We start from the raw sequence: 20,667 nt of genomic DNA on the forward strand, positions 1-20,667 counted from the left end.
TTCCTCCAACTTCTAGGAGTGTGCAGCAAATGCTCTTTGGGCCACATGTTACTAGATACTACAAAACAATCCAAACAGCATGTCGCAACCTTATTTTTTGATATATGTGTTGCATACAAAATTTTACAATACACACAAACAACAAACCAATCAAAAAATAACAAAACTCTTTGGAGTTCCTAGTGAGGGTGGAAAGGTCCAGGGGTTCAAATAATGTGAATTATTTGAAGAACAAACTTCTAACACCAATAATTGTATGTCTTTTGAAAGCTACTTGGAACAAGAGGGATATGGGTTTAAGGTAGCCAGGTCTCGCATACAAAGGCTAGCTGAATGGCAGGTGAGCGTTTTACAGGTGCTTCAGTGTACGGCACACACCTGACATGCAGGCTGAGCAGCAGGCGCCATCTTTACGTGCATTTCTACCAAACTCACTGCATCAATTATCTACTGAATATCGACTGAGTGCTTCCCCAGACTGTGCCCCAACACAGACAAGGTATAAAGTTAAGATGTTGTGTACAGCATGGACGCTTTATTGCTCATTGAACTATTTTGCCTTTAAGCTGTTAGCTAGTAATGTAGCTGGCTAGATTTATGGCAATGCTTACATAAAGTGATGCTTTTAGTCTGATGCTGCTGATGTTAACTGACGGATTTAAGATGAGACGATAATGTTAACTTTCAGGCGGTAGCTTGTGCCAGGGCAAACTTTATGAAGGAGTCCTAATTAAACAAACAATAACAAGAGTCCCAAAATTACAGGCCTGAGGAGTAAAAGTTTCTTTTCTTTTTTACCTTTCTGTGAGTTCGGTTGGGGTTGAAAGCCTGATTTTTTGCTTAAAGTCTTGAGGCTAACCTGTGCTGCACATTTATTATTAGTTAATGCAGGTGGTTGTGGTTTGATAACAAAATGAAGCATGCTGAGAAAGAGTTGGAGTTTACAGTAGAAATGAAAGCAAGGAAGAAAGCTTACATACTTGCTGTAGCAGCCAGTAGCCAGCCTAAATAAAGAGGGGGGGTTGGTGCAGACACATATCTTTCCATGGTGTAGATAATCACAATAAGACAATATTTTAAATGAGAATTTCAAATAATGCATATGATGTCTCAGTCTCCACAGAGATGGCCAGCATTTACACTGCACATGTCTTTTTAAAGCGAATACTTTCTCAGTCTATAAATGGATCAATTTTACCTTAGTTATATAACGCCAGTGCACAACAACAGTCATTTCAAGCCACTTTACATTGTAAGGTTAAATTCCCTAGTATAAGAGGGATTTAATATGATCAATATGATTTATTAATCATTGTTAGAAGCTGGAAGAAAGGCCAGAATTTTAGCCCTTAGTTGACCATTCGACCAAATATTTCCATAAATTACTGCAACTGTATAATTTCCATTACCTCCTGTTATTCATTTTTTAAAATTCAGATTGCTTTTATTTGTTTTTCTTGCCTCTGTTAACCCACCTGTGCTCTTTCATAGCCATTTCTGTTGTTATCTAGTGATGCCAGGTTATGTGGTCATTTGAGTGTCTTTTAAAACACTAAATGCACTGCAATGCAATGCACCTATAACATAGTTTGCTCAGTCGCATTGTCACAAAGGCACTGCTGATGCATCTTATGCATTTGGTGTGCTCTTTGTTTTAAGGATCTTCGGTGGTACGGCGCATTAAGCTATGGTGTTTCTGTCTCACTGTCAGCTGACGGGAATGATGAATTTCTCAACCTGACATCTTCGTGGAGGACAAAAACAAGTAAGAGATGAAAGGCTACATTACTACACGTGTTTTTCAGTTCCACTCAGTTGCCCATTAGTGTTGTATAACCACATACATGTTAGCTGACAGCCGGAGGTATCAGTGATTAATAGCATGCATGTGACTCGGACGAGGCAGCAGTTTTGAACAGGTTGTGCGTATGTGGTTGAGCGTTCCTCGCCATATTTCAGCACTGTCAAAAAATCATTGACATGTTCCATCCAATTCAAAGAATGTTTAACTGTTTTAAAGCGCTTGATGGGAAAGCAAGCCATGTGTGACTTGTAATTACCCCCTGTTCAAAGTTTAGACGTGTTTTGAAAGAAAACATTGTGGTTAATATTTCCCCACTTAATTGGTAATGAGTGCTTTTTTACAGCTTTTGCAAGATTTTGTTTGTCAGAGGGGTTCGCAGTGTACTAAGATTAGGTTTATGATTAGAAATGTGATGATGTTACTATTTTACCTATTTACTGTGTGGCTTGACCAAAAATTGGGAAATACATTCTTGTTTGTTATTTGAGTCTGTTAAGATTTTTCTCAGTAAATGTTCTTAAACATTAACAATTTCATGATACTTACACAGTTAAAAAGTTTAATCCGCTTAGAGGTTGATGCTCATTGCTGTCATTACCTTGATAATAAGGCTATTTAAAAAAGGGAACGCTTCTATAGTTGGTGCATTTAAAAAGAGTGCAACATAAGATGGTAATTAGTGTACTTGTGCAGAGAGATAGGAATTTTTGCAATCACGTGCAAAATCTTGAAGAATAATCTGTTAAACTACTAGCACCTATTTTATCTGACCATATTCATTAGAAGAAATAACATGTTCTGGGATATATGTATGCGATTATCTCTCTGAATATTTTTTATAGCATCAGAGGCTTTATTTCCAAGCAGCTGTATGCATGGGCGAAAAAAAGAAGCCTTCAAGCACAGGAGGAATTTTTACATTTGGGAGGGAGGATGCAATCAGTAGCGTGGGACTTGCAGAGGCCTCCTCGGGTGACAAATTGAAAGTGTCTCGGTCTAGTTTATAGCCCTGATCAGGTCAAACGAAAAATATTGGAGGTCTGGGTGAGGAGACAGGCCCGCCTGGTGCAGATAAATGGACTGATCATTTCTTATTGAGAAACAATTCCTAAAAGGTAGTTTACTGTGTGACTGGCGAAGCGGCGAGCGGAGAGCAGAACACGCACCCACTGCTCCCTCCCTGACCCTTCCTCCACTGCCGGAATTAAATGGATAGAGAGAACGCGTGTTTCTGATGGCACTCCTCCGCCAGAGAGACACTCCATTTGTTATGAAGTAGGGGTTCTGATGAAGTGCAGGGAGCTCCTTTTTCTTTTTTCCTCCTTTTTTCATCCTTCCTTTCTCAGGCACTACAAGGCCGGCCTTCAGTCTGCTTCACATGAAATGGATGGAAGGAGCCGATTGAATTTTACACTCCCCTGGTCATGATTAATGTGTTTGGTGAGGACTGTCTTGGCAGTGAAACGGCTTTACCACTAGCTGGTGCTCAAGCTCCTTCATGGCTGTAGTCTGATAAGTTTGCACAGTGGTACTGTAGGGGTGGGGGGAGGCTGTTAAAGCGGGGCAGTTTTGTTGAAGAAACTGGTCTTCACATAGCCAGCAACCCTTTTAACTCATCTCCCCTTGTGTTAATAGAAAATCTCTTGCCTACGCTCGCTTGTTATTACTTCACGGTCAGTTTCTCAGTGTGCTCTCTAACCCGTGTTACTTGGCAGGCCATGCTATAAATGCCAGTTTATCACTTAACCTTCTGTGAAAAGGTGGGGGGAACTAATGAAAGATGCCAGGTGATGTTAGCAGACACCTTAACAGATGCTGTAAGCTTACTTATTCAAACTTCATGCATGGATGTGAAATGGGACCACTTTTTTTTACAGTGCAACATTTGACTTTGAACATTTCTTTAGCTTGTAATGGTAACAGCCAAGGTTCAAATTAAATTGTTAATTTTATGTTATGCATATTCAATTCCAAAGCAAGTAGAGCCCTAATTTAAAGGCACAAACTTCATGACACACCCAAAGCAGTATTTCCCGAGCACACGCATCCTCTGGATGTTTTCAAGCACACCTGTTTTTTTTGGCTCAAGAAGTTGAGTATGAGGCATCGTGATAGTTCAACAAACGATAAGAAGCATCTCCTTGGAAATTGCCTGAAAAGTACAAAGCGACACAACAACAACTCATCAGAAAGTTTTTCAGCATCATCTGGTCTGATTTATGTGGTATTTGCACATGACTGTCCACTGTGAGATAAAACACAGTGGGTAGTAGTTAATTATGGCACTGCACTTCTCAAATCAGAGGATGCAGATTTAACACTATACTCTGCATCAACAAAAGTACTGGGACAGCGGCACATTACAGGAGCTGCTCAGCCATGGAAACCCATGGCTGAGCTAGTTAGTTTTAATATTACTCTTATTATTCTTTCTGGGTCACAAAATAAACGTTTAACATATTTTCAGGCGAGAATGTAGCTGTGTAAACTTCAAATATCTGCTCAGTTTATCAAGACTACATATTTTCAAAAGCGCTCCGACGTTTTCGGAGACGTCTGTTACCCACTAGCTTGTTAGCTAGCCGGGGGCAAGGCTCACTAGAGCCCGTGAGAACACCGGACTCCCGGCAAATAGTTTTCAAACCCACCGCCATTTTTCGCTACTCAGGTTAAACATATATAAGTCACTTAGATAACTTAAAAATGTTATCGTTTGGCTTTTTTCAGTATTTTATTTGTTCCTGAGTAAATCGGTTTGGCTGAGATTAAAGTTATAGTTTTTACACAGCTGAATAAACATCAAGCAGACAGCTGATTATCAGAAGTGTGAGATGCTCCAGAATATACTCCGGTGTCCTGTTATATTTTAGATAGCAAGGAGCAGACAGCTGAGTTTATTAAACTTCACCGAAACAATCTGCAAACTTCATTAAAATTTAATAAACTATCATCTTGTCTTTATTTTTAGTTAGCACATACCTTAAACACTTAAAGCTGTAAGCTAATGATAGTTATATAAGAGCAGATGCTGCTGGTGCAATAAGCTGTACGTTTTTGTGTTCAATGGATGATCTGATTAGTCGACTAATCGCAAAAATAATCGGTGACTAGTCGACTATCAAAATAATCGTTTGTGGCACTGTTTTTTCCCAGCTAGAAGGTCCTGAATTGTAACCCATTACCTGGCCGGGGCCTTTCTATGTGGAGTTTGCATGTTTTCCCTGTGTCTTTGTGGGTTTTCTACAAGGTACTCCAACTTCCTCCCACAGTCCAAAAACATGCAGTTTGTGGGTTTAGGTTATCCTGAATTGGCCATAAGTGTGAGTGTGACCGGTTGTCTGTCTCTCTGTGTTGGCCCTGTGACAGGCTAGCGACCTGGACAGGGTCTACCCTGCCTCTTGCCCTGTGGGCAGCTGGGAGAGACTCAAGTGGCTCTGGGACCTTGAATTGGATAAGCTGAAGAAAGTGGATGGATTTATTTTGTTAGAAATCACCAAAGCACCTGCAGATTAATGTGAGATGGGGATTAGCTTCTGGTTAAAGTCCAAGACACATTTTGCACCAAAATGCCACTTTGCGCCTCCTACCTGTTTTCACCTTCGCTTCAAAGCTGTGCACGGTGTGGTTGGCATCCAACTGCTACACAGTTATTTTAAGTTCATGATGTTACCAAATTGGTGGTGTTCTGCTTGCACTGTTTATTGCATTTTAAATATCACCTTGAATAATAAAGAGATCATTCATCCTGTTTGTGTATCTAATGATTGTGTATCCAAAATCTGTGATCACATATCCAACCCTGTATTTGAGTAACATGAATTTTGTAATTTTCAAAAGTCATTATGTTTGTAAGTCCAATCAACCTCAGCTTATTTCTCTTTTGTTATAAGGAACAGTTTGTAAATGTGTAAAGTAGTAAACAACTCAGGTAATCACAAGAATGTGTTTTTACAGGACACAAACTTTAAATAAACATAGTTTTACTAAGATAAGATTATTTTATTATCCTTTGAATTAGAAAATGAACCCAGAATTATAATCTGGAGACAACAAGATAGATATCTTCAAAGTATCTGGTGATAAGAGACCCATATTTAATGGCATTAATGGCAGCAAGGCTGGAAGGAGTGGACTGGATTTACAGAAGTGCCTTAGATGAGAGATCAATAAAGAGGTAACTGAGTGGATAAGCCAGACTAAGCAGGAATAGGAGCAGGTTTAATTTTGCATAAATAATGTACAGTGTGAGAAGAGAGAGGGCAATAGAGGTTGGACAGCCAGATTGTGGGTCAGTCCTCCATTTTTATGATATGTCTCCTCCAGTATTCAGGTGCAGTTTATTTCATTTTATCTTGTTTGTTCATCAGTGCTGTTCATCTGTTTCTGAATTAATTTCACCTTCTGCTGTACACACATGTAATCTGTTTATAGAGTTATAGCCAATAGAAACCCAGTAAGTGGATTTTATGTTGCCCTACTGGAACTCCCAGAGATTTCTCCTCCATCGTCCAAGCCCTGCTTCGATCATCAGGACTTCAGTGGATGATGGATGGAGCTGTCTCCCTCCAGGTTGTCTTAGCATCTGTTGCATGGTGCTCACTGTATCCTGCATGGTTAATGCTTGCATGCACACAGATAGACCTCTACCACTGTTTGTGTGTGGGCCGTTTGGTGGGTAATGATGTAAAATGAGAAACACAAACCTACCTTTCAGCACCACATAGAAATGGTTTGAAATTACTGTGATCTTACATAATGATATAATGATGTACGCTTTTACAAGCTCTCTAAAGGAGATGATCCACCCTCTTGAACCTCAGCTAACTCTTAACAAAATGGGTTTCTGTGGCTGAAATAGTCTAAAGGTGGTTAGCTGACCCGTTTCAACTAAAGGTATGGAGGTTGGGGGGAGAAGATAACTGAAGATAAAAACAATAGGAGAGTGACGAAGGAAGGGATGGCTGAATGAGGGAGAAATCAATAGGAAATCAGTGTTTGGGGAAGGCCTGTCGTTTATCAGGTGACACGGTTAAACAGCGTTAAGGCACTAAAAGTGAAAAATAAGGGCCATCCCCAAGCTGGTATTGATCACAGCGGAATGGGGCGGCAGAAGGCCGAAGCCACTAATAAAATAAGACGTATCTGAGTGGGAATCAGCCAGGGATCGATGGGCTTGGTGATCAAGGCCAAAAACATCTTCACTGGGATTTAAGCTCGTTCTGCTCTCTTGTGCCCCCGTTATACACCTCAGTGTGAGCAAAGGATGATGTGATAGAAGCGGTGGGGTCACTAAGAGGCTCTTCAGACGGGGCTCACCTATTCAGTAAGAAATTGTAGTACAGAGTGGAGTGAAGGTGTCGATTATTTGAGACAACTAGACAGAAGAAGGGAGAGAACGTCTCTCTTGACCTCACCAAACGCTATGTAGAAGGTAGATGTAGCCAGCAGGATGTCGCTGGCTTTGATACCTGGTTTAACTCTATCTGATGAGACACACGTCTTTATTTTTAATGATTAATTTTAATTACCTACAAGTGTACATCAAGATCTTAAGAATGATCCGACAGGATACATTTCAACACAACCTGGACTATTCAACTTAGCCCTTTCTATGGACTGTAAATCATTTATCCCTGTTTAAACTGTTTAATTTACACAGATTTAAAAAATAGCTAACCCTAATATGTGTTTCAAAGTATCGTGAATATTAAAAAATAATTTGTCATTCTGGGATCATTGAGTAATAGCAGACTTGTTTTTAATCAAACACAAAAAGAGCCAACACACAAAGCTTTATATACTTCACAAAGATTACTTTTTAGGTTTGCCTCATCAGCTCTTATTGGTGCTCTGCTGTCAATAACAATGACAATCCTGCAACATCTTTCATTCTCTTCTTGTCTTTATCTTCATCACCCTCATTTCAAAGCAGCTGTGTCATCATGCCAGAGGTTTTGTCTCAAAATGGGGCCATAACAAAGAGGAAAAAAAAAGAAAAAATCAGTTGTTGTGGCTGTTTAACATCTGGGTGTGAACATTTAGCAAGTGCAGCAAAGCCTGGAAAAGGAGGGTTTTTAGTATTATTACAGTTTCTTACTTTGGCACACTTTGGCATTAGAGGGGTGTTGCAAATAGAGAGAACAGCGCTATATGGAACATAGTTTCTTACTCCCTCTTTTTCATGCTCTTGGTCTTCAATTTTTGCAGACCAAGGATCATCTGGAGAGGATAGGGTAGCAAAGATGCAGTTAAGTTGAAGCCCATGGAAGCCTTTGTGTCTGTTTAGTTCTTCATAAGCAGACACTAGTGAATCCAAGTGTTCCAAATGTGAATGAGGACCACATGTTTTTATGTTCTGAACCCCGTTTGCTTTCTCTACTCAGTATAACGTCTGGCACATTAAAATGTGTAGAAACTATTGGCCAGCTGCTCTGTTCACTGCTCAAAATGAAGTCTTTTAGTATTTTCTTGTACATGCAGCTGTGGTATTCACATTATTTATAATGCAGAAAGAAATTTCCTGTGATGGGGATAAATTCCAATAATAATTTAGAGTCACCAGGGGGTATGACAAAAGTTTTGTGAGGTTACATGAGCTGTAAAAGACTTAAGAAAGCCAAGCTGCTGAATGAACAGTGACCACTATCAGTGTTAGTGAGGAACACATTTTTCTTCTCCTCTTTCAGCTCTATGTTTAACAAATCCTACAAGTGAGAGGCAACCAGAGGAGCGCAGTGTGACAAATAGCAGCAGATCATGCAGAAAATGTGCAATGCTAAACATCGGTTACTACACATGGGAGAAAATGTGTGTTTGTGCAGTGTTTGCTGTCCAAGGAGTTCTGGTAGCAAAGTGGGGGGAAAAAAAAACAGGATCGCTCTCACAGCTGGGGACTTGGAATTGAATACATGGCTTCATTTTCACAGCTTAAAAAAATTATGTTGAGGAGGGCAGAAAATCTTGCTGGGGTTTTGAGTTTCTTTTGATGTGTCCTGATGACGATTATGAAATCCAATAAAAACTAATTAGGAAATTAGGAGGTAGATCAATAAGGTTTGCTCTGGTGGAGCATGCTGTGTGCATGTGTACGTGTGCGCATGTGTGTGTGTATGCGTGGCGGTCATTTTTTGTCGACCCCCTTCTGCCCAGTAAGTGTGTTGCAGCTCTGACCTGGCCAAAGCAATTGTTACTGATACTCCTCTGTGGATTCAGCCTGCCCTACGCTCATATGGCTGTAATTTATATTTTGTTGACTGCCGGTTTCTTCGGCCGTGTGTAATCAGATTCTGTGAGTTCTCATTTTTGCTAATTCCACCCTTCTAATGTTACAACTAATGTACCCTGAAACCTCTTTATTGCGCTTTATTGCTCCAGCATTGCTTTACTTACTCAATTTATTTATTTAGAGTTGGTTTGACCACCCACAAAAACAAGTGACGTAGTGGTGGTGCATTGACAGGAATGTGATGGAGAGTTGTATGAGGTTTCTGTCTTGCCCTTGCCTTGACAGATGAATCGGTGTGTTCGGGTTTTGTATAGAAAACAATTTGATCTTGAATTTTACACTTTCAACACTTTGAAAAAAGTTTAACAGTCATGAAATGAATCTGTTTATAGGATAGCCTTCCAAACTAACCATCATTTGAGAAGAGTAACCAAGACCATGAATACAACTCAGTTTGAATTGTGAATGGAGTTGAGGTGTGCAGTGGCGTTAGAGCGGGGGTTTAGTTTTGGGGTATGTGGTTAGCTTGTAGGTTCAACTCATAGGCCTGTAGGAAAATAAATGAGTTGCCAGGCCAGGGCAAGATGGTCACAGGGTGTATTGGACAGTACCAGCTCCTTTCTGCTTCCCTCTCTGACACCCCAGTCCTCTCCTTGGCCCTACTTGCCGCCCACCTTTCAGTATGGAAACAGGCCCTTATTTAGCGGCCGGACTCGTCCGTGTCCGCGGCTGGCTATTTGTCCTTGTCTAATTATGGCTGCTGGCTGCTGCCCGTGTGCACATGACTAATGGAGGGGCTGGGAACGGGGAGGGGGTGAGGCTGGGTGCAGGGAGGAGGCAGTGGGGGAAGAGGAAGCAGTGGACGAGCAGACCGGCCGCTGGTGATTTGTGGATCAGGCACTCTGTCATTGCCCTGGACCCATTTGTCTTCAAGAGCAGTCGGGAAGAAGAGGGGTGGAGATGGAGGGGATGGTGAGGGTGAGGGGGCGGTGTTGGTGGTGGGGCTCCAGGGCAGAAAATGGTTTACAATGACTCCCATTTTCAAGCACTTTCATCCTTGGCCGTAGCAGTCTGCATGGTTTGCCAGGAGATGGGATGGAATGGGCGGCTGACGTGATGTAGGATATGACAGAAACCTTGACAACTCACTGCTGCTATTTCTTTTTAGGGGTTTAGCTTGATGGCCACCCTCCCTCTCCCCTGAGAGCAAGCCTTATCTGTTTTCTCCCTGTCATGTGGCGAGAGCAGAGGCTCTGTGGATTCAATCCTCTGCTGCCTGCACTCAAACTTAGAAACTAGCTGTACCACAACATGCCTGACTATGCACACACATTGCGCACACCATAGGCCTTGTCTTACATATTTTTTAAGATGATTAAATTAAATAGTGCTTTTTAAAATTCCTATTTGGTGGTAATTAGGTATGTTTGTAGTAAAGTAATTTTTAGGTGGATTTTGTACCAGGCTCTCATTCTCTGCTGGCTTTTTTTTTTATTTTATTTTTAACACATTTCCCTCCAGTTATGTGGAGGTAGCTGAAGGCACCTGCGTCCCTTTCCTCCTGGAGTCCTTATTATCCCGAGCTTAGGTTTCTTCTGCTGCTCAGACAAGAAAGAGCAGCAGCAGGGCAGGAGCTACTAACTCTGTATTGATTTTATACAGTTTTTTATCTGCCCCCCTTTTGCTTTTTCTCCTGGTCTTTTTAAGTAAATAAACACAAGATTTGTCATGTTTGTCCAGGGAGAAGAGGGGGTCGATGGAGGGGATAGGGGTGGTGGAGAGGAGCCAGGTCCAAGCCTCGCACTAGGTCAGCCATGATTAATTCTGCCATCTCATGGATGGAGGCATTCGGGTAAGATTGTTGAAGGGTGCCTGTGGAGCCTCTCTCTGACCTCCCTTGCTCCTGTCTCTCCCCTAACGCTCCTGGGCAGCCCTGGTCCTAAATCACTGACTGTCAGTGTGTTGGCAGAACAATGGTGCAGGGTCTTCTGTTCCATCTCAGGCTCCAGCCGACTGGACACGGTTTCCTCCATCGTTAGTGTGAGTTCGTAGCCTCTCTGGTCCTTCCTGGCCCCTGAGCCCCACAGGACCCACAGGAGGAAAGGGCTTAAGCTTTGCCTGGCTGTCTGATATGTTATTGGGCCTGCAGACTGCTGGTGTGGTTCTATATGCAGATTATTGTAGTGTAGTCATGAAGTCTGATTTAGAGTGTTTTATTTATCTGCTTGTATAAGTACTTTTTGAAAACTTTTTGACTGGTCATCAGTAAGCAGTTAGAAATTGTGTCAAGGTGACTTTGGGCTCTTAGAAACCAATATAGTTTCTTTCTTCTTCTTTTTTTAACAGGCTAAAGGTTAATTTGCAGTTGCATTCTTAAACGCATGAATTGAATTATATCTGTTACTTTTAACCTTTTCCCTCAGTTGTTTTCTCAGACTTTTTGATTTGTCCTCCTCGATTTACTGTTTAAAGTCAAGAGTCTCGGGTCAATCTATCAAATCTTCTAACTGAGGGTCGATCAATATGTCAGCAGCCCAGCACACCCTCAGCAGTTATGATGATGTCCGTGGTCCTGCGCTTGGCTCGGCTGCTGTTACTGCCGCTACAGCGCGCTGAGCAGGGGATCGAACCCAGCCTGTCAGGGGGCCTGACGGAAAGCATGAATCACCATTACTGGAGCTGCTGTTTGCTTCCCCAGTGGAGAAGTGCAAACTCTGATGCACTGCAAGGAGTGTACTGTTCTTGACCACACACACTCACACACAGACAGATTGTTTGTACCAAGAATAGTATTCATATACAGGAATCTAAAGGAGAATTAAACAGGAAAACACCCCCCCTCCCACACACACACACACACACACACACACACACAAAACTAAATGTGCACACTTTATCACGCAATTAAGTGTCAGTTGGTATTTGACCCATTAGCTCCTGGAACCTGATCCAGCCTGCTCACCACCTCTGGACTTGTTATCCTGGTGTGAGCTCAGTTCAGTGGGCCTGGAAGGGTTCCGGTTACCCCTCTAATCTCATTGAAACGCTTTAGCCACGGCCAGCGGATGCCTGCATGTCCGACAAACAGCCCTCACACTAATAGCACCATGCTTTGTGTTTATGGTTTACGTGTGTATGTTCAGGCACACACATATAACAATATGGATCTGTTACTTAATAGTGAGCACAGGACGGGAGAGTATGATGTTGAAAAATTATTTGTGTGCGTGTGTATGGATACACAGCATGTTTGTGTGTAGAAATAATATTCTAGTTTACAGGATGCAATTCCCCTTAATATGCCCATCCTAATGTAATTTGGCGTCTATGGAGTGTCTGTGAGCCGGGCCGGGCTGGTGTGTATTTCTGCTGACTGCTCCTATTTTGTGTTTATATGGATGAGTGGCTCTCTGGGAGAGCATTATGCATCCTTTTCAGCATTTAAAGATTATGTGCACGTTGGCGGCAGAAGCATTATACAAACAAGGAAATATGTCTTTGATTAAAATATCTTTTATCTCTTTATTGATTAAAAGGCTTAGTTTGATAATAGAATTCTCTGCCCCTCCCCCCTGGGCTCTTCGTTTCATTTTTGTGCTCTCAGTTTTATCAGTTACCCCTCTGTGGTTGTGAAAAAAAAGATATATTTAATTTTAAGTTTTTCAACAAACCAAATCAAGTTGTCAGCCAGTCAAATTGAAAGGTCAGTTTTTGACCTCTGTTACAGGATAATTATCACTTTGTGAATTAATTGTCTGTTTTGCAAATTTATGTGTTTCATTTTATCTATGCAATTAAAAAAACAACTGTGCCACCCCAGGAGCCAGGGATGGGACCAAAAGCACTTTACTTGTTGTCAAATGCAGTGAAAAAGTATTTGCCCCCTTCCTGATTTCTTAGTTTTTGCATATTTGTTACACTTACATGTTTTAGATCATCAGTGATATTTTAATATTAGACAAAGATCAATCAAGTTGATATAAAATGCAGTTTTTAAATGCTGATTTCATTCTGAAAAGATTCATATGTGTCTTTCATTGTCCTGCTGCATAATCTAGGTGTGCTCAACTGATGGCCCGACATTCTCCTGCAGGATTTTTTGGTAGAGAGCAGAATTTATGATTCAATTAATTCTACTGGTATGATGTTCTTTTTATGAAATGTTTTGATGGTTTTATGCCACGTGTAATGGGACTTATAAAAAGTTCAGGTTTTGTCTTGTGACTCTTGTGAAGCCTGGAGAACTATTCATGAAAACTATTACAAGAGAAACAAGAAAGTGCAACCAAGTTTTGCTACTATAGTTTTGCTGAAGAATAAAGGTGGTCACACAGAATATTGACAGAGTGTGGTTCAAGACTGTTGTACAGTGCTGTAGTCATATTTCAGATATATATTTCATTCATTCTGACTCAGTAAATCCAACTTCCTAACACATTTTGTCTGCTTCCAGTTGTAGTGATACATTAATTATTTACTAATGGACTTAGTTGCTCAAATTGATTTCTTTCACTAGCATATGCACCTTGTAAGTGGAAAAAAGTTGTTAAAAAAAGCCCACTTGATTTCCTGGGAAAGGTCACACGTGGCAGCTGAGCTGACAGACACATTGACACAAACACAGGGAACATCTTGTCTACAATGGCTGTATATTCTCCAGCTCTGTTAGCGGTTGACATCAGGGTCACATCATCTGTCTGTACCTCATTAGTCAGGTCAGGAAAGGCTGAGAGCTCAGATCATGTCTTTAAGACCCAGCATGTTTACCTGTGTCCCTGTGAACACCGTACTGTCAAGTTTCTTGTCTTTGTGCCGAAGAGCGCCAGCAGAGTCAAAACGCGATTCAGTTGTGTGTGTTTGGGTGTGTGTGTGTGAGACTGTCTTGCGTGCTTGATGGGAAGAGACTGAGCTGAGGCTGAATGAGAACAGATGGAGATGTGCTCTTTAATTAACCCTGCGGAATCACAGGGCTGAAAACAGGCCTCGGTCCGTGAATAACATCCAGCACATCCAGGGTGTTGTAAGGTGCAGTGTTAGTGTATATGACTTGTGTGTGTGCGTATGGAGTCTGCTATGGAGTAGCCGGAGCATCGACCCATTCCCCCATCCCCCTTCCCTAGAGCGGGGCGTTTTATTTCTCATTAGCGGGCAGCAAACTGCTGGGGGATGAAATTTGCTAACAGGAATTAAAAGTGCATTAACACATCTGAGAGATTCATTTCTGCTAATAGTTTTATTAGTGCTCTGACCTTTCAGTTCATTAGAGGACTGCTGGAGAAGGGAGGGGTGGAGAGGGGAAGAAAAGGGTGGATAAGAGGGTCTTAGGGCTCATTGTACTTGGGTAGACCTTTGGAAGTAGATTCAATCACAAAACGACCATAATGGTGGCAAATTACTGGACTTGGAGATCTTTTTTTGATTTGTTGGCTGTAATTGCCTATTTAAAGACATTTATACTGTTGCCTTTCACGTTCCCTTTGAAAAAAGTGTGGTCCTTTGTCACCTTTCATGAGATTATGATGGTTCAAAAGTGTCCCCCCCCCCAAGCACCAGCTCTAAGATACTGCCTGCTCAGTCTCGGTGGCCTGGTGCTCACCTCCCTCCAGTCAATTACCAGAATTTAACACAATGTTTTTCAGGTCTGTTAGCGCTTGAGTGTATCACTTATCCAGCCGGTTAATTGTTTATGAACTGTGCCCTCCCCTTCTCTGAAATGAAGTGAGGGAACCAAGAAGGGAGCAGTGTGACAAGAATGGCATTTGTCTGAGAGGAATAGGTCAGAGTAATCAACAGTGCTGTGAATATAAAGTTGACCAATCAAGTAAAACAGTCGCTAACAGCGTCCCCTCTATTTGTCATAGATAGGGCGATAATGTTTGAATTTACCTCGCCAAGGAAAGCAGCTAAGAGGAAATTAATGTTGTTTTCTTTCTGTTTTATTGGAAAGCAAGTGAGGCAAGTTACAGTGCAATTTGCTTCTCCCTGTTCTCTATAATTAGCACCTTACAGAAATGAAATAACATTGACGAGAAGGTCAATAATCCTGATCTATAGTGAAATTAATCCTGCTATCGACACAACAAGCAAACAATACAATTAAGAGCAGAGGGAGGAGAGAGTGCGGAAAAGAAGAAAGAAGGAAAGGAGCAGATCTGAGGAATAGGATGTTTTTATCTCCTGGGTTCACTGTGCAGAAATCCTGTGAAGGTTTCTAATTAATTCATCCATTGTTAATGAAGGCAAAGCAAGGAACCAGAGATTATACACAAGGAGAGGAAGGAACACAATTAGTGATACCAGCTTAATGATTGCTTTTTTAACTTGCTGTTGTTTTTCCTCTTGTACTTAGTTGACTTGCTGGGGTGCTTTTATTGCATATTTTCAAATCAGCGTAACCTCTGCCACGTGCCACCACGATAAGGTAAAGTTCAGTGTCATGTGAAATTCACTAATGTTTTAACAGCCTATGCCATTAAAAACCACCAATTGATTATTGTTTTTAAATACTGCACAGACTTGTGGAGACGAGCTGAGCTGCATGTCTGCAGGCATTATCAAGGATCCTTGTTTAGTTATTATTGCTATAAGCTTGTTAAACAGCATGAAGCACCAAATTATATTCTCTCTGTATGTTGGTGCTTAATTGTCTCATGTTATATCCAGATGCGAAAGAAAGCTTTAATGATTTTTTCCGTTTTGTGCCCTCTGATTGCCCAACTTCCCTTCCGAACAGTCTAATATTTAATCCACCCTGGTTTCAGATTCAGAAGACTTTATTTATCCCCAAGGGGCAATTAAGAGACTGACCTTGTCGACCATACATACAATACACAAACATCACATTGGGGAGACAGGTCAGGCTAGGTAGCTGGCCGGTCAGCTGCACGAGCAGCGACCTGGAACCGAACAATGGAAAAATGCACAACATCAGGAAGGACAAGGAGAAAAAAGAACTCCCCCCAGACTGAGCTCCAACAGGGAGATCAGTTTGAACAGAAAAAAAACACCTCAGCGCATAGCACATGAAAACTCTTAATCCACCATAGAAACACATGACAAGCAACAGGGATGGGTAAAAGGTGAGAGACAGCCAGTGTAGACAGCGCATCCGGGCCTGCAGCATATGCGCCGGTCCCCTTTGATCCACTGGTGTCCTTTTATTGTGCAGTACTTGCTCAATCAATTCTTAAAACTTAATTTCAACATTGCTTTTGAATTAATCAAGTACACGTTTTTGTTTCCTCAGTCATGTGTCGTCTGCCCATTTTCAACATTATCTGTTTGGTGCACAAAGTATTTCAGTGTTTATTGGCTAAATATAGGCAATCACTGTGTCCTAGTGTAAACAGGAGTCCATTATTTAGAGCGTCTGAGCTTGGATTCTAATTTAGAGGTTTCTTCAGTCATCATAAGCACACGGTTAGCAAAGCCTATTAGTCTGAACTCTGTCCTGCCTTAAAGACAATGTTTCACGACCTCCTCTGTACCTTTAATGATAGGTTTTGACACCTCAGGGTATATTAATAAAGACGTGATTTAACGACCATTAGAATAGTTTCCAGATTTTTCCGAGGCTAGCTGCATCGACAGGCACCCTCATTGACTTCCGACAGCTGACTATTTTTCCTATGATCGGGTCTGGAATATGATAGAAATCCTACGTTTGTGAGAAGGGCTTCAAGGGTTACCACTAGTAGGATTTCAAGGGGTTAAAAGACACCTTTTATAATATTGTTTAATTAGCCATGTGCCGTACTACTCATCTTCCTGTTCTCACCGATCCGTTAGCACACAGTAGACGTCTCAGATTCACAAGCAGCATTCCTCACACAGTCTGCAAAAAAACCTTACCGGGAAGCCCTGCCCTGTCAGCCCCCAGCAGATCATCCAGTGCCACTGATGGAAGGGACCTGGTGCTGTTTCCAGCTGAATAGTTTTATCTGGCGTTGGCCTGGCCTGGGGATCTGGAGAGGAGCACAGGGCAAGCATGGTGGGCTGCCCGAACGATGGTGCATCTGCGCGTCAGAGGGTGAAGAAGGATTGCCTTTCAAGAATTACGAGCCATTAAATCAGAGCCTGGAAATCTCAAGGTTCCCCAAGACTGCTGCACAAGGAATCTGGGCTCGAGAAATATTGTTTATGGTTTAAAAGGCCTGGCGATGGATTTATAAAAGAAACATTCATCATTGCAGGAAAACGGAACAAAACATTCCGGAAATAAATACTCACTCTATAGGTATACTTGTCACCCAGACAGCACAATAACAAGTGAATTGGGAAGGAGATCCTTCATTTGCTGGCAGTTGGCCCCCAAAACATGCTCTGTATGTGTGTGTCTGTGAGGGGGGGACTGTGTATGTGTGGTCACACAGTGATTGGTTTGAATGTGAGAATATCTTAATGATGAAGCATATCAGTATTTTTCATCAAGTCCCCCTTGTGCTTAATTTGCATATGAAAGACGAATACTTCACTGTTATAAATGGGTTATGTAAACCACAAAGTTTTATAAGGATTTGTACTGTGAATTTTTTATATACTCAGTGTAAAGAATCAACCTTTATTTTTTTTTAACATTTCCCACTTGAACTGTCTATTTAGGTAAGACCTCCACTAGACATAATTAATGTTATTGATTGTCTCTGGCTAATCCGTCCCTGGAAAAGAAAAATATGGCTTTAGTGAAGTAGCACTTAACAGGAAGGTGATGGGTTTTTGTGCAGTGGTGTGACCTTGAGACAGTATGAGAAATCTATGCTTTGGTCTCAGTGCTGTCTAGTGCCCTGAACAGGAGGTGCATTTAAGGTTTTCGGTAAAATTTAATTTGTAATACTTGTTTAATAACGCATCAGATGATCTAGTCCTCCCTCTTTTAGGGGTTTTCTATTTGAGCTATAGCTCATACAAAGTGTTTAAATGACCCAATAATCTACAGTCTGTGAAATACACTGGGGCTCTACAGCACAAACATCGCAAGCAACTTATATGTGAAAGGCGGGAGCAACTTCATGCATTGGGTTGATGGTTAAAATGACTAACAACAGGTTTTATCTTAGTAATCATTTAATAATTTAACTTCATGACAGGCCAAAATTAAGCAGATTTTAATTATTTAAAATTATTTACATTTTTTTAACATAAAGTATGGGTGTACTATTTGTGCCCCAAATAAACGTCTCTCAGCTTTGTAATCAATGGGAGGTCATGTGATCGATCATGACTTTAGGTATTTTCAGTACACTGGAAATTAAAGTGTGGAACATTATACGTTGTCTGTATTTACACTATGCAATATATTGAGCACCTTTGCAAACATATTTCTTTGACGCTGTATGTGAAGCTGTTCAACTTTGAGGTTATAGCTAGAAGTGTGAAGTGGACTTAATCTCCTCAAGGCCTACAAATTTTAGCTGGATTGTCTGGTTGTTAGCATTTTAAAATTTACTCTTGAATTTCAAAATTTACTCTGGAAACTTTTAAAAGTCAACAAATTAGATTAAATCAGGTTTGGAGGGATCACACTAAATTTCTGATTTAAATAATGGATTCAGAATGGATAAAACTTTTCGAAGCCTTCACTATGTTTCTTATTTGGTCAGAGGTTTTTTAGTGCATCTTATTTTCACAAATAACTGAGCAAAAATATACAGATTAAGATAATATTTTATAAAATGTTCCCAATTTCACAGACAATGTTTTTCTGATTAATTGTATGAAAGAAGAAACTTAAAAGGTCCTTAAATATGCTTGATTAAAAATTATTTAGTATTTTAAAGCTGTAAATTTTACATATTTAAAAAAAAAACAATGCTTAAATCGCACTTGTCACTTTCTTTGCACGAGGGTTGCCATCTTCAAATCTCTGTTTCCACAAAGATAGCCCCCACCACTCTCCCAGTCATTATAAAGGTGTTGCTGTTGTGATTGGTTGGATTTACACACTTGTCCTCTGTGCAAACATGTTCAAAGATCCCCCGAGGGATAGCGTGATCTGTGTCTGGGCTTTCTTGAAGCTATTGATTGATGAATCTGTAAGATTATGTGTATTGACTGATATTGATAAAAGAGGATTTGACCAGCGCCATGCTCTTTCACATAACTTATTCTCTTGGGAATTTGTGATTGGGAGACAGTCTTTACGTATTGAAAATGAGAGCGGGGAAAGAAAACGAGCTAAAGAACAGATGGCAGTGATGAAGTGGTATTACTGGAAAAAGAAATGTGGGAGAATTCGCCATTTGATCTAGCCATGTAAGTGTGTGGTGTAATATTCCCTTACAATCACATTGGTGTGGCGATAAGTATATAAAAGCTTATGTAAATGTGAAAGCATTACGTACACATATACGTCTGTGTTTTTCTTACCCAGGAATACTATGTGCTGACAGTCGGTGGGTAGACATGTATACATGTGTGCCTGAGTGTGTCTGCGTGTTGATGGATGGGCCGGCAGGGCAAGGCCGCGGATAAGAGTGCAAACAAACTGGGTAATAAATGAGAGCGACAGAGCAGCAGTGATGGGGCCCACTCCCAAGCTCCTGATGCATGCCGACCAGCACTGGCAGCCATTTGTATTAGAAAAATGAGGAAGCTGTCACAGGGATGAAGAGACAGTGTTCATCCTAAAGTGAAAAAAGGTCTCTCTCTCTTTCTCCCTGTGTTCCGTTTTCGCTTCCTTTGCCTCGTCTTGATTTCACACACACGCAAACACATTTGTACTGTGGATTTGAGCTCAGCAGGGGAGTAATCAGGGCGAGGTAGGGTGCTAATGTAGGCCATAATGAGTTGAGCTCTCAGTGACACATCACACACCACTAGCTCTGTTAACACAGTGGTGGGAAGCACAGTGGTAGAGCTGCTAGTACCACACAGACACACATGCAAACACAAATGCAGGTGTAACTGCGAGCCTGGTGACACCTGGGACAATAACTTCAGAACAAAACCAATATAAGGGAAAGAAATAAAGGAGTGGAGGATCACAGATGCGTTGTAGTGGATAATGCTGAAATAGGTGGCAGAGGTGACTACTATGTTTCTGAAGCTGCACTATTATTTCCATAATTTGAGTACTGTAATAACTGTAACTAAGTAGTATTATAGAGCACCATTTGGACCATGCACACTATTAGAATCATGACCATACAATAGAATATAGTTACACAACTGATAAATTCAAACAAACTTTGTTGCTTTGGAAATTGGACTTGCTAAAGGTCAGTTTTAGCGCTTTAAAGCTTGCAGTGGAGCCTTCTTGGAGCATGGTAAGCTTCTCAGAGAAGAAGTGGAGTCAGGAAAACCACGTTTCAGGACAAACTCTGTGTGCGTCTATTCGTGTTTGCAGTTGGTTTGTTATTTGCGTTTGTGCTAAATCTGGGTGCACAATCCTTCACGGCTGTGACGGCCAGTGTTCTCTGTGCCACCCAGACACCATAAGTACAGCCTGGCACCACAATGAGGGCAGGCTGCATGCGCTTGCCTTATTTATTTATTTGAGTCTTCATATGTGTGTGTGTGTATGTGTATTTCAGTGCATCCCAGCATACGGGTACAGCTGGGGGGATGAAGAATTTGGGCCTGCACCTGCATGGGGATAATTAATGTGGATGGAGTGGTACCAACATAAATCAGTGCCTCT

General features: G+C 41.2%; 1 long non-coding RNA gene across 1 annotated transcript in view; it reads left to right on the forward strand.

The window, feature by feature from the left end:
- The first annotated feature begins 392 nt into the window (after window positions 1-392).
- The window catches only part of LOC147305896 (uncharacterized), a 207,366-nt gene continuing 187,091 nt past the window's right edge, over window positions 393-20,667 (forward strand). Inside the window, exons 1-2 of the long non-coding RNA XR_015126650.1 lie at window positions 393-499; window positions 1,660-1,765. This is a non-coding gene — a long non-coding RNA (uncharacterized LOC147305896). The remainder of the gene's footprint in view (window positions 500-1,659; window positions 1,766-20,667) is intronic.

This window comes from Aulonocara sp. 'chitande type north' Nkhata Bay, linkage group LG20, assembly GCF_057382095.1.
Source record: "Aulonocara sp. 'chitande type north' Nkhata Bay isolate Kocher_YH1m ecotype deep benthic linkage group LG20, A_spYH_male_GT1.1, whole genome shotgun sequence".
Classification (NCBI taxonomy): Eukaryota; Metazoa; Chordata; class Actinopteri; order Cichliformes; family Cichlidae; genus Aulonocara; species Aulonocara sp. 'chitande type north' Nkhata Bay.